We start from the raw sequence: 11,459 nt of genomic DNA, 5'->3' as shown, positions 1-11,459 counted from the left end.
GTCAAGGTAAGCCCGCGGCCGCCGCGCCGCCCGCCCGCCCGGCGCATTGTTGCCGCCGCCGGCCCTCCGGCCGCGCGCTCCTTTGCATACTCCGGTGACGGCGCGGACCGCTACCCGGCCCGGGGACCAGGCGCCTCCTCCTGCAGCCCGACCCCCGTCCCCGCCCCGCGAGCCGCCGCCGGCCCGGCCGCCCGAGCCTGCCCGCGGACGGCATCTCCGTCCACCCCGCCCGCCGCGGGAGCCGCGCTGCCCCATCCCGTCCCCGGGGCTGCTCCCTGCTCCTGCCCCCGGAAAGGAGCCCCCGCGACCAGCCTGCTGCCTGGTCTGCCGCCCTGCCGGGGAGGGGGCGGCGGGGGCGGGAGCGTGCGGGGCGCCGAGGGAAAGTCTTCGCTTCCCGGGTGCAGCCCTCCTCCCCGGCGTGCAGCTCCCTCCTCCTGGCCGCGGCGCCCGCCACCCCGGCTGCAGTCGCACTGCCCGGTCTGCACGGCCTCCCACGAGCATCTGAGCCCCAACTTTGCAGTGAGCTGGGGAGGACGGCAGCCCAGACCGCTGCGCGAGGGTTTTGTTAATGCAATGGCTGGGGAGCAGTTGCTCGAGCACCTTTTGATCGCCGCCTCTCTCCGGGCCGCCCGCCCCTCCCCCCCTGGATGCCCGTCTGCTGGAAAAGGCGCGATCGCCGCTCTTCCTCTTCTGCCCCAGACGGGCGCTGAGGTCTCCCAGCCTTTTCAGCCGCACGCACACCCGCGCTAGGTCTTCTTGATGCTCTTGCATCCGCCACTTCCCCTGGACGGTCCTTGCCACAGCCCCGTTTCCCAGACAAAGGCCAGGAGGGGAAAAGAACCCAACTGTTTCCTGTGTTTGCCATTTTAATGTGTCCATCCCCACACGCCCAGCTCTATCCCTGATGCTTCTCCTGCCTCCAGTGCACCTTCAAAACGAAAAAAAAAAAAACCCTCCTGGGTAGCTTGGTACAGTTTCTTTATAAATCTGCATTGTTGCTTCTGGTTTATGGCCATGAAGAAAATACCAGCCCCCACCCAAAATGCACTGCAGCCAAGTCGGCTAAAGGCGATGAGCGTCGGAGTCAGTAGGGGGCGCGTTCCCTGCGCTGGGTAAGGCTGCAGAAGGGGGAAGGGCCGGAGCTAGGGCAGGATGTGCTGCACAGCGCCTTCTACAGACCACGGGAAGGGACCCAGCGAGGCACTCGCACTCTTAGTGGGTGAGCTGACAGCAACATGGCGAAGGCTTGTGAGTCAAGAGCAGGGATTTTACTTCTTTTGAAGAATCCCCCCTGCGTTTTGGAAGTTCTCTTTTTCCAAACTGTTGACCCTCAGACAATCCACATTTGCTCCCGAGGAATCACCTTGGCACATCCTTGGTGCGCAGATTTCCCCTTCTCTGGAATTCTTCCGCCTTAAGCTTTGAACGTGTCACCATATCTTTCCAAGGTCAGATGGTAAGGGAGAAAGTTTAAGACCTTGAGAGTAACTGATTGGGAAATTGCTGATTACCTCCCTTCTTCATGGCCCAAATCTTTCCAACTCTTTGAGAGTTAAAAATCCTTCTTGAGGGGTGTTAGATTTTAGTGGGGTAGTCGTTTTCATAAGCTTGTAGATGGGTGTCATGATTTGCAAAGCCTTGTTGGTAAACATTAGGCCCATGTTGAGTTCTTTATTGTCAAACTCAACAGTTGATTGTAAAATGTTGTTTCCTTCCAACTTTGGACTTGTAACTGCCATTCATTAGCTCACTAGCCAACCAGCTTTGCAAAAGTGTTGACACCGGTCTTCTGTGAGCACCCGCCTTCTTGGGGTGTGTTGATTTCTATAGATTTTACTCCTCTTGTTATTTCCATAGGTGTGAGATGCACAATGCGAAACCTAGGCCCCCGCTTTTGCACCATGATGCACAGGGTTGTACTTTTTGTACTGAACTGATAGGTGGCCTAGTGGTTATGCCCTGTACTGCCATTTTGAGGATCTGGACTCCGTTCCTGCCTTGCTCTTTGGACCACATTGTCAATTCACACCGGTGGGTATATTCATTTTGCAGGGTGGGAACTTCAGCAACAGGGAGGCCAGAGACTGCTTCCTCCTTGGTCACCACCAAAGCCAACACTGCCAAAATTTCAGCCTGGCCACATTCCTCAAGGAACCGGTCAGAGCTGGTGCAAACATGAGTTCTGAACAGAGAAATGGCTTATGGTTGTTTAAGAGAAGCAAGTTGTTTCTAAACAAGTTTTAAAGTTGCTAATATTGTTTTAGTCATTTGCATTCTGCACTCTTATGTATAAAGTATGTTAAGTTCTCAATTAACTGTGATTTTGATGATCCAGGCTCAATCTTGCTAAGCTGCTAAAAGACCTTAAAGATTCTCTGATCAGAACAGGCCTGGTTTCCATGAACATGTACTTGCTAGAAGGATTGACAGTGCTTGCTGATACTCAAGGGTACTTTTAAGACTTTGTTACAAGTATTTTTATATAGATACACCAAGATAAATTTATGGGGAAATGAATGTGTTCTTTGATACATTGTTAACCAGTTGGTGCTTAAGGGAGAATTTTCATTGGACACTTGCTACCAAGTAACATTTTGGTGAGTGAAAAGGACACCGCTTGGCTCAGGTATTCCATTAGAGACTTAACTATATTGCTTTTACAATTTTTTAAATAATTACAAGAATCGGGTATTTAAATAGTGTTATTTGTGACTTTTAAGTACTATGTAGTTTTTGTTAGATATGATTTTGACCTATATTTGATCTTTGATAGACAGTTACACGAGTGTTTAAATGAGTAATTTGAAGACAACTTCTTACTTGAGGGTGTGTTTGAGGTGAAGTTTGGAAGGTACTTTTGTCTGATTGAGCGTATACATAAAATACAGTGTTAACTGACCCTTAGTGGTAATAGCCATTTTCCCCCTACAGGAAAGCTTGCTGTGAGCTCTTAGAAAGCATGTATTCTGCAGTTTCAAAGGTTTCCTGATTTTGGCATTCAAAAAAAGTAGGGGAAGGTGAAACAATTGGGCTTGAAGACTGGAATTTAGGTAAAGTTTGAGGGTTCATTAAAGTACAGTAAAAAGCCTTAATTAACTAGAGGGTGGGGAATGGGTAACCTGTTTAATTGAACTTTAAGTAGCAATTCCTTCACGTTGGCCCTTGTTGAAAATTTCTTAAGACTGCCTTATCAGAGGCTGCTGTACATTGACCTAACTAAATCTTTGGTTTTAGTTCTTATAATATCTGTATAGAAGATAAAGGAGATTGGCTGTGACTCTCTAAAGGCCGTGGCCCTGCCTGTGCTGGAAGTCAGCTGTTGGCTTTAAACATAATCACTGTGAATTTGTTTTGCTGGAATTTCTCTTTTTTCCTTCAACCAGAGTGTAGGAAAAGTTATAATACTGTTTATATCAAAAATAAAATGTCACCGTGTTGAACAAATTAAGATCAATTACTTAATTACTATTTTGATGACCCAATCTCAAGAGTTGCTAAGCTTCTAAAACCTTAAAGATTTCTCTGATCAGAACCAGCCTTTCCTGAACATGTACTTGCTTCCAAATAACCAACTGATAAGCTTTTATCATGCAAAAGTGACTTCTGATTTTCATTATAACATGCTTGCATACATTTATTATTTATATTTGATTACTAAAGGTGTAATTATATAAGGTACATTGTGTGTTAAATTGTTGCTTTCCTTGTCACTACTTACAAATTTTGAAAAACGTTAAAAATAATTAATGTTTTGAAATTTTAAATATTCAGCAATCTGGTGGTTGATATATTTAATATGATATGCACATGCTGGCTACACATTTAATTGTGAAAATTACAGATGAGCTGTTCTGTTATAAAGGAGCAAGTAGGAATCAATACTTTGGTGGAGAAGAGATGAAAGAAAAACTTTAGAATTTAAGTAGTAGTTTTTTTTTCTTTTGAGAACCATGTATAAACAACAAAATTGCGTAAGTTGTAATAGACCTTGGCATATTGATTTCATTAATGGGTGGGTGGGGAGTGTTTATACATATAAAATACAATCCACTTTTTTTTTTAGAGTTGGAAATAACTATTATATTATTAAATACAAATAAAAAGTTCAAATATTAGAGGGGTAGCTTGGAAATAGTAGTTTTCTAAAGTGCAGAAAAAACCATCAGAATTAAACACTGTATATTTTTTAAATAACCTGTTTAAATTTCAGTGAATTAAACTTTTTTAAAAAATGATGTGACAGTGTAAAAACTTTGAAGATTTTATTTTACAAGATTAGAAGCTAATTTGTAGTTTACATCAAGATGCCCAATGCTGTTGAGTTATAAGCTGCTTGTTCAACCTGGACTTCCAGAGGATTTTCACTTTAAAATTCTGTCATAAAGGCCGTTATGTCTTCCAGAAGGTAAAATACTTTCCATGAGAATTCGACTTTCATTTACTTGCCTGAGAGGCATGAAAATTAAGAAAAATGTTGCTCCCCTATGTAAATAATTTAATTATAGTTATATACACAGAGCTTGCCTCGTTGCTGGCATCATGCAGACTTGCAAGTTCTCCTCCCCTGGTTTTCTAAGAGTTTGTGGTGTGGAGTCTGGAGCGAACGCGGTGTTTTGCTGATGTGCGCCACTGCCAGCCAGACACTTCATGTTGTTAGTTTGGAAAGTTGGCATTTGAAACTGGTATGAACCAAAGCCCCGCACCAATTAACTGGATTGATATTCTGAATGTAGGAGCTGTTTCTTGTTTACACATTGGCGCTTTCCATCTTGTTCATTGAGGCCTCATAAGAGAACCCATCCATGTTTAGCCCAGCGTGAGTGGTCACGGTTCCATTGTGACTTGCTGGTTTGTTGTTGTTTGTTTTCCTGATCCTGTTCATTAGAAAGTGAGGGGAAGGATGATTGTGCTCCCTTAGTTTCTCAGTGTCTCAGTACTCCTCATACCTGTGTTTTGGTCATGACCTACCTTTGATATTCGCCAGTTTTCGGGGTCAGTTTAAATGAGAATCCAGTCTGCTTCACTGGAAGAAGAAGGTTCTCAGCTATCAGGCTTCTCAGATCGGGATGTGTATACGTAGATGTGTGGATATGCGTGTAGGTATAGGAAGTCACAGACAAAATGGGGGCCAACTGGGCAAAGTAATACTTTTGGTTGGGGGTGCACGTTATTATTCTCATCAGTAAAGTGCAGAGTTCTTTCCACTGTTTCAGTTCTGGGTTTCCTCATCTTCATATGTGTTCACTGTCCTCCGCCTGTAGTTCTGTGAGATGCACTGACAAGCTTCCTTGGGTTTCATGATCCCTAGCTTAATTCCAAGACAGCATCTAGACAAGTCCTGAAATCTCAAGAATTCCAGCAGTATTCCAGAGAGAAAGGTTTGGAAAGTAGAAGGAGAGCATAAAAGACTTTTGATAGAGTTTACTAGGGGAAGACTGCCCTGAACATACACTGCAGTTTAAGGGTTTAACTCAGAAATATGCACATAATGTGTAAGAGACTCATGCATTGTTTGACCAACTCTCAGAATTAAAAATAAATTCCTGCACATCCTAATTCCCTCTCCAGCAAGGGTATAGATTTGTAATTGAGAAACTCAGCTTTGGGTTGTTTGTGTTTGTGTGTCACTTCTCATGTGACTTGGTTGATGCCTTTAGTAAGGATGAGCTGTAAGTGTAAAGGCCCCCTTGCTGGCTTTTATGGTATCATAACATAATATTGATGGCTTGCCCATTTTATTTTCCAAGCACTTTGTAAACCATTCTTAATTCTCTCAGGACTGTCCTTGCAGCACAAGTAGGGAAATCAAGGCACTAGCACGTGCAGTGATGAAGTGAGCCACAGAATATGCCTGGGCTGGTTCCTAGGCCTGTGCTTGGAACACAGGCTTTTATAGTGCTCCTGTGAGCTGTTTGGCTAATGAGGGCTCAAGTGAATGCTTCGTAACTTCATAGTGATGTCTTGTGCTTATATGTCAGCTAACACCCAAAGATCCCAAATGGGCTCCACAGTTAAAGAAGCTAGCCACACCCCCGGCAGGAGAGGACTGGTGAAAGTTGTGCTGGTGGTGGTTAGTTGAAGTAGCATGTCTGGGTTGAAGTTGCCTGTATAAGGATCTAAAAAGAAAATTTGTTTATGGTCCTGTTGCTTTTCCCAGTGTTTTGGTTTAGGGCAGTCTTATTCCTTCTCTCCTCTGAGCACTTATTTCTGCTTAGACAGATAATTGCTGGCTTTTGCCCTTCTGCCTCTTCTTTTTTGGAACCCTCTATGCTCCATTTAAGAGCTTGTAGAAACCTGTGCTTCCCTTGAAAACCTGTAAAGCTTTCCCTTTTTGGTGAGAGCTGGCTCCACTTGAGAAACCTGTATGAGTGGTCTCTTAAAACCTGGTGTATCTAAAGAAACTTCTATCCAGTGGAAGTATGGTGGAATTTATTAAGAACTTTAAATTGGAGTTGTAAATTTAAGTCAATTAGAGTTCTTGCTCTTGTGAAAGAAATGAACTGAGACTGGGAGAGTCCTAATGCCGAGAATGCTCAGAATCCTGGTTCGAGATCACTTATACTTAAAAACGACAAAAAAAATACAAATAAAATTTTTTTGCGCTTAAGTGTAAGGATTGAGCCATCAAGTGGCAAAGCCTGCTTCAAGAATGATGCTTTTGCTACAAAGAATGCCTTGGCTAAGCCTTGACTCTTGGAGATAGCTTAGAAAAACTTCAGAAGATGATTCAAATAAATTATTCCAGTGTTCAAGAATGGTGAGGAAAAAAACATTTCCCGTTACTATGGGAAAATTATTTCTGAATAGTTTTGATAGAACATGGAAAATTTATTATTAGGGGATTGACAATAACCTACTTTTTGTTTTATGCTATTTAGATGCAAAAGCCAGTGGCATGCTTCTGGGATGATCATAAATGAACATATCTGGATGTCCTGTTAGGCCTGCTTGTGAATTAATTGATTTCCCTTTTTCACATTTCTCTTAAGCCAGGTTGTCCACCTGTGTTGACAGCACGCAGCTCTAAGCCTATGGAGTTCTTCTATAGTCAGCAAAGTATTGGAATCACTCCCCACGGTCTGTTCCTGCCTTGCTGGACCGCCTGTTTAAAATGGAGTAAATTGGGAAACACTCCCCCTCTCACACTATCCCTAGAGCTGGATTGCCGTGTTAAAGATGTTCTTGTTCTTTTTTTTCTTTTTTAAGCAGTGAAGCATCTTTCCCCCTTTCAAATAAAATTTTCTGTGAACTCTAGTATATAAAATCAGTAAAGGGTTAAAACATCTCCTGTTGCTCAGCTTTTGTCTTGTCCCTGAGGTGTCATCTTCCCCTCCCTTCGTGTAGGTATCTGAAAGTCTCTCAGTACACTCAGAGGTGCACCCTGCAAACCGTTGGCTCCACTGACGTTTTAGAAGTTCTGGTGGTCACAGCTGGGACCTTTGTCTGAAGTCTAAATCCTCAAAGTCACAGGATAAGCAGCAGCGGAATAGCAGTTTCCAGTTGTAGGCACTAGTCATGTAGTCTGAAAGTCGTCTTAAAAGAGGAGCGACCCACATATTTTTTTAAAAATAAATATGCAAACTCTAGATCACGCCTTTATGTTTCTACGTAACTAAGTCACCTAGGCTTATTTTGGGTACGGCAGCTGTTCTATTGTATAAGCATTTTAAGTGTCACAGAGCTCGTAAAGTTAAGAATATGCTCTTAGCATGAATGGGTCACACAAATGTAAAGTATTGTGTGAAAACATCACTGTGTAAGTATGTGCATTACAATGTGTACAGGAACAGATGTGTGACAACCACATCTGATTCTCAGGAGTAATAATAATAATAGTCCATGCTTTTTAAAAGATTATACCCTAGTGTGAACTCATAATTTTCAAAGTGATTATTCTAGTATCTGATCTGGTTTAAGGGAATAATGATAACTGCTTTAAAAGCATTAACTGGCATCATCTCATTTAATCCTTCTGACATTTGAACAATGGAATAGTGTCCTTCTGGTTATACTGTAAGGAAACAGACCTCCAGAGGTTAACACTTTTAGGGTCACAAAGCTAGTAAGTGGCAGAGCAAGAATTTAAACACAGATCTGTCCAGCCCTGGAGCTGTATTCTTAATCACTACAGCATACCATCTTTCTTTTCTAGCAGAGGAAAGCTTTACTGTGCTATGTCCCCTTATTGTTATAGAAGTTTGAAGTTTTGAGGTAAAAGTTGCGTCTGGCTGATAAGTCAACTAAATTTTTCTCCATGAAAACAATATAGTCCTATTGGAAAACACAGATTTTGATGTAGGCTGTCGACTTCACTCTTGAACTTTTACCCCCCTTCCTTTTGCTGTCACTTTAATATCTTATTACCTTATATCTAAGGCTCTGGTGATTTGCGGACCTTTCAGATTGAGTAGTTCTGGAATGAACGTAAGGCTCCTTCAGGTCATTCTGACACTTGGCTACGTCTGGTATCCACTTTTCTGCTTAATTGACGTCCTCCAGACCTTTTTTCATGGGACCTGCCGAACATGACCAGATTGAGTCTCTTAAAGTGCCTTTTGAATTGTATCATTTCTCTACTTCAATAGCTGCAGCATCCCCTCAGCATCCAGCAGACATGGCAGCAGAAGACACTAGCTTCACACTCAAGGCCTCTGTCCTGTTCCTAACCTGCCTTTCCAACCTTGTCGTTCATTATTACTCAGAAGCTTGACATAACAGCCATTCTGACTCTATGCAGTAGTTCCTAGAACTCCTTGCTTTCCCACCTCTGGAAGTGTGCCAGCAAGTTTTTTGCAGTGATCCAGATTCTCGATCTAACTTAGTGGCCCCAGCTCAGCAGCTACTTCAACCCTCTCCTGCCTGATCTCCCCTGCTGAAACTGAACCCTCTCCCTCTTGAAGCCTCAGAGCATTTAGTTTGTGACACAGCTGAGACATTGCTTCTTTTCCTGTAGATGGTTAAGTGGTGTCATCCCTGTGAGCCCTTTCCAGGCAGGGACTGTTCATTCAGTCCACGTTTAGTGAGTGCCTGCTATGTGCCAGCCACGGGTGTAGATGCTAGAGATATAGCAGAGAAAAAACAGGCAGTGTTCTTTTAGTGACCTTCTTTGCCTTGAATAGTGAGATGGCACCCTTGTCCTGCATATTTTAAAGATTGTTTAGTCCATCAGTTGAGATCAGGAAAACTAATCTCTGCTGAAAAATGATTCATGGTGATTGTAATTTACAGTATAAATACCTCTTTACTAGCTGTATCAATTACAATTTCAGGTCATATTTTACTAAATCTATGGGATCATCCGTGATGAGCATTTAAAATAATTTAAAACTTTTAAGTCACAGTGTGATTATCATTTTTGTGATTGATAAGGTGGTGAACCAGAGTATGTATTTCCCATTATATTCTTGGCTTGATATTAATGAGCCACACCAACAAGAAAGAAAACAAAACTTGCTTGAAGTGCTAAATGTTTCATCATTCTGTTACCTTTGAAAAGGCTTCCTATTTTATTCTTCCTAGGACCTCCCCTTTTGTAGTTCTGTCCTTTAGCTGTTTGAAAGAAATTTAAGGTGATCTGAAAATTGAACACGTAGAAATTTTGTAGAAATCTTTTCTGTACTGCTACATCTTTTGGAATCGTTTCAGTTTTGCAAAACTAAAAAATAGTTGAACTTCTCTATAAAGTAACCCCAGCTAGATTAAATCTCTTTAGTTAAGGCAGAGTGAATTGGGGCCTTTGACATTGACAGAAGTGATAGATTCCACTGTTCACTACTGTTGCCTTAAATTTTCCAGTGGCCACATTTTAAAAAATTGTTTATTTTCAACTGTGATAAAATATATGTAACATAAAATTTATCATTTTAATCACTTTTAAGTGTTCGGTTGAGTGACATTAATTACATACGCTGATATGTTGTGCAACTGTTACCACTATCCATCTCCAGAACCCATTTTCATCTTGCGAAACTGAAATTCTGTACTCGTTGAACAATAAGTCCCCATTCTCCCCTCCCCCCAGTTCTTAGCAGCCACCCTTGTGCTTTCTGTCTCCCTGAATTTCGCCACTCTTAGTATCTTGTATGAATGGAATCATGATATTGTCCTTTTGTGACTAGCTGTTTCACTTAGCATAATGTCTTCGAGGTTCATCTTTGTTTCCAGTAGCCACATTTTAAGAAATAAAAAGTGAAATTAATTTTAATAATCTTTTTAACCTAGTATAGCCAAACTATTGTCATTTCAATATATAGTCGGTATTTTTGAAAAGGTGTTTATGAGATAGTTTACATTTTTTTACACTAAGCCTTGGAAATTCTGAGTATATTTTATACTTAAAAGCATATCTCAAATGGGCAAAGCGAATCAAAACTACAGTGAAATACTGCCTCACACCCACTGAGATGCCTACTCAAAAAAAAACTGTTGATGAGGGTGTGGAAAAATTGGAACCCTTGTGCACTGTTGATGGGAATATAATTGGTAGAACTCCTGTGGAAACAAAATTACTGCGTGATCTGGCAACAGGGTCTCAAAGAAACACTTGTACACTGTACACCCATGTTGGTAGCGGTATTATTCACAGTAGCTAAAAGGTGGAAGCAATCCAAGTGTCCATCAGCAGATGAAAGGAAAAGCAAAATGTGGTGTATATATAGTGCAGAATGTCATTCAGCCTTTAAAAAGAAGGAAATTCTGATGTATGCTTCAACATAGATAAACCTTGAGGACATTAGCCAGTCACAAAAAATCAAGTACTTTATGATTCCACTTACATGAAGTACTTAGAATAGTCAAAATCCTAGAGACAAAGTAGAAGAGTGACTGCCATATGCACAGGTATTGTTTAATGGGCATGGAGTTTCAGTTTTACAAGATGAAAAGTTCTGGGGATGGATGATGGTGGTGGTAGCACAATGTTAGGACTGTTTGATGCCACGGAACTGTGCACTTAAAACGGTTAAGATGGTAAATTTTATGTGTATTTTACCACGATATAAATAAACAAATAACATTTTGAAAGCATATGTCAGTTTGGTTCAGACTAGCCACAGTTTAAATGCTTGATAGCCATTTGTGGCTAATATCTAACTTACTGGAAAGTACAGTTCTTAAAATAAAAGTTAATTTATAAAATTTTTAAGCAAGATTCGTTTTCTTGCTGCATGAGTAAATACTGAAATATATGGATTATGTTTCTTTTAAAAGAAAAACAAATTATATGTTCATAAAAAATCTGGAAGGGTAAATATACCCTACTGTTAACTACTGTCTAGTCTTTGGGTAAAATTATGTGTTCTTTTTTTTTTTTTTGTGGAAGATTAGTCCTGAGCTAATAATCCACAGCCACCATTCCTCTTTTTGCTGAGGAAGACTGGCCCTGAGCTAATATCTGTGCCCATCTTCCTCTGCTTTATATGTGGGACGCCTGCCACAGCAGGGCCTGCCAAGCGGTGCCA

At 41.6% G+C, this 11,459-nt stretch overlaps 1 protein-coding gene across 2 annotated transcripts in view; it reads left to right on the top strand.

The window, feature by feature from the left end:
* Nucleotides 1-6: 6 nt before the first annotated feature.
* The window catches only part of ADNP (activity dependent neuroprotector homeobox), a 33,509-nt gene continuing 22,056 nt past the window's right edge, over nt 7-11,459 (top strand). The window contains exon 1 of one of the 2 annotated variants that reach the window (XM_046678296.1): nt 7-2,031. The gene's annotated coding sequence lies outside the window, so the exon portion shown is untranslated. Of the gene's footprint in view, nt 2,032-3,031; nt 3,051-11,459 lie in introns of those variants that run through there. The other variant, XM_046678297.1, reaches the window with a different exon arrangement.

This window comes from Equus quagga, chromosome 12, assembly GCF_021613505.1.
Source record: "Equus quagga isolate Etosha38 chromosome 12, UCLA_HA_Equagga_1.0, whole genome shotgun sequence".
In the NCBI taxonomy this organism is placed as follows: domain Eukaryota; kingdom Metazoa; phylum Chordata; class Mammalia; order Perissodactyla; family Equidae; genus Equus; species Equus quagga.
Note: the sequence above shows the minus strand (reverse complement) of the source record. Positions and strands in the feature narration are given on the sequence as shown.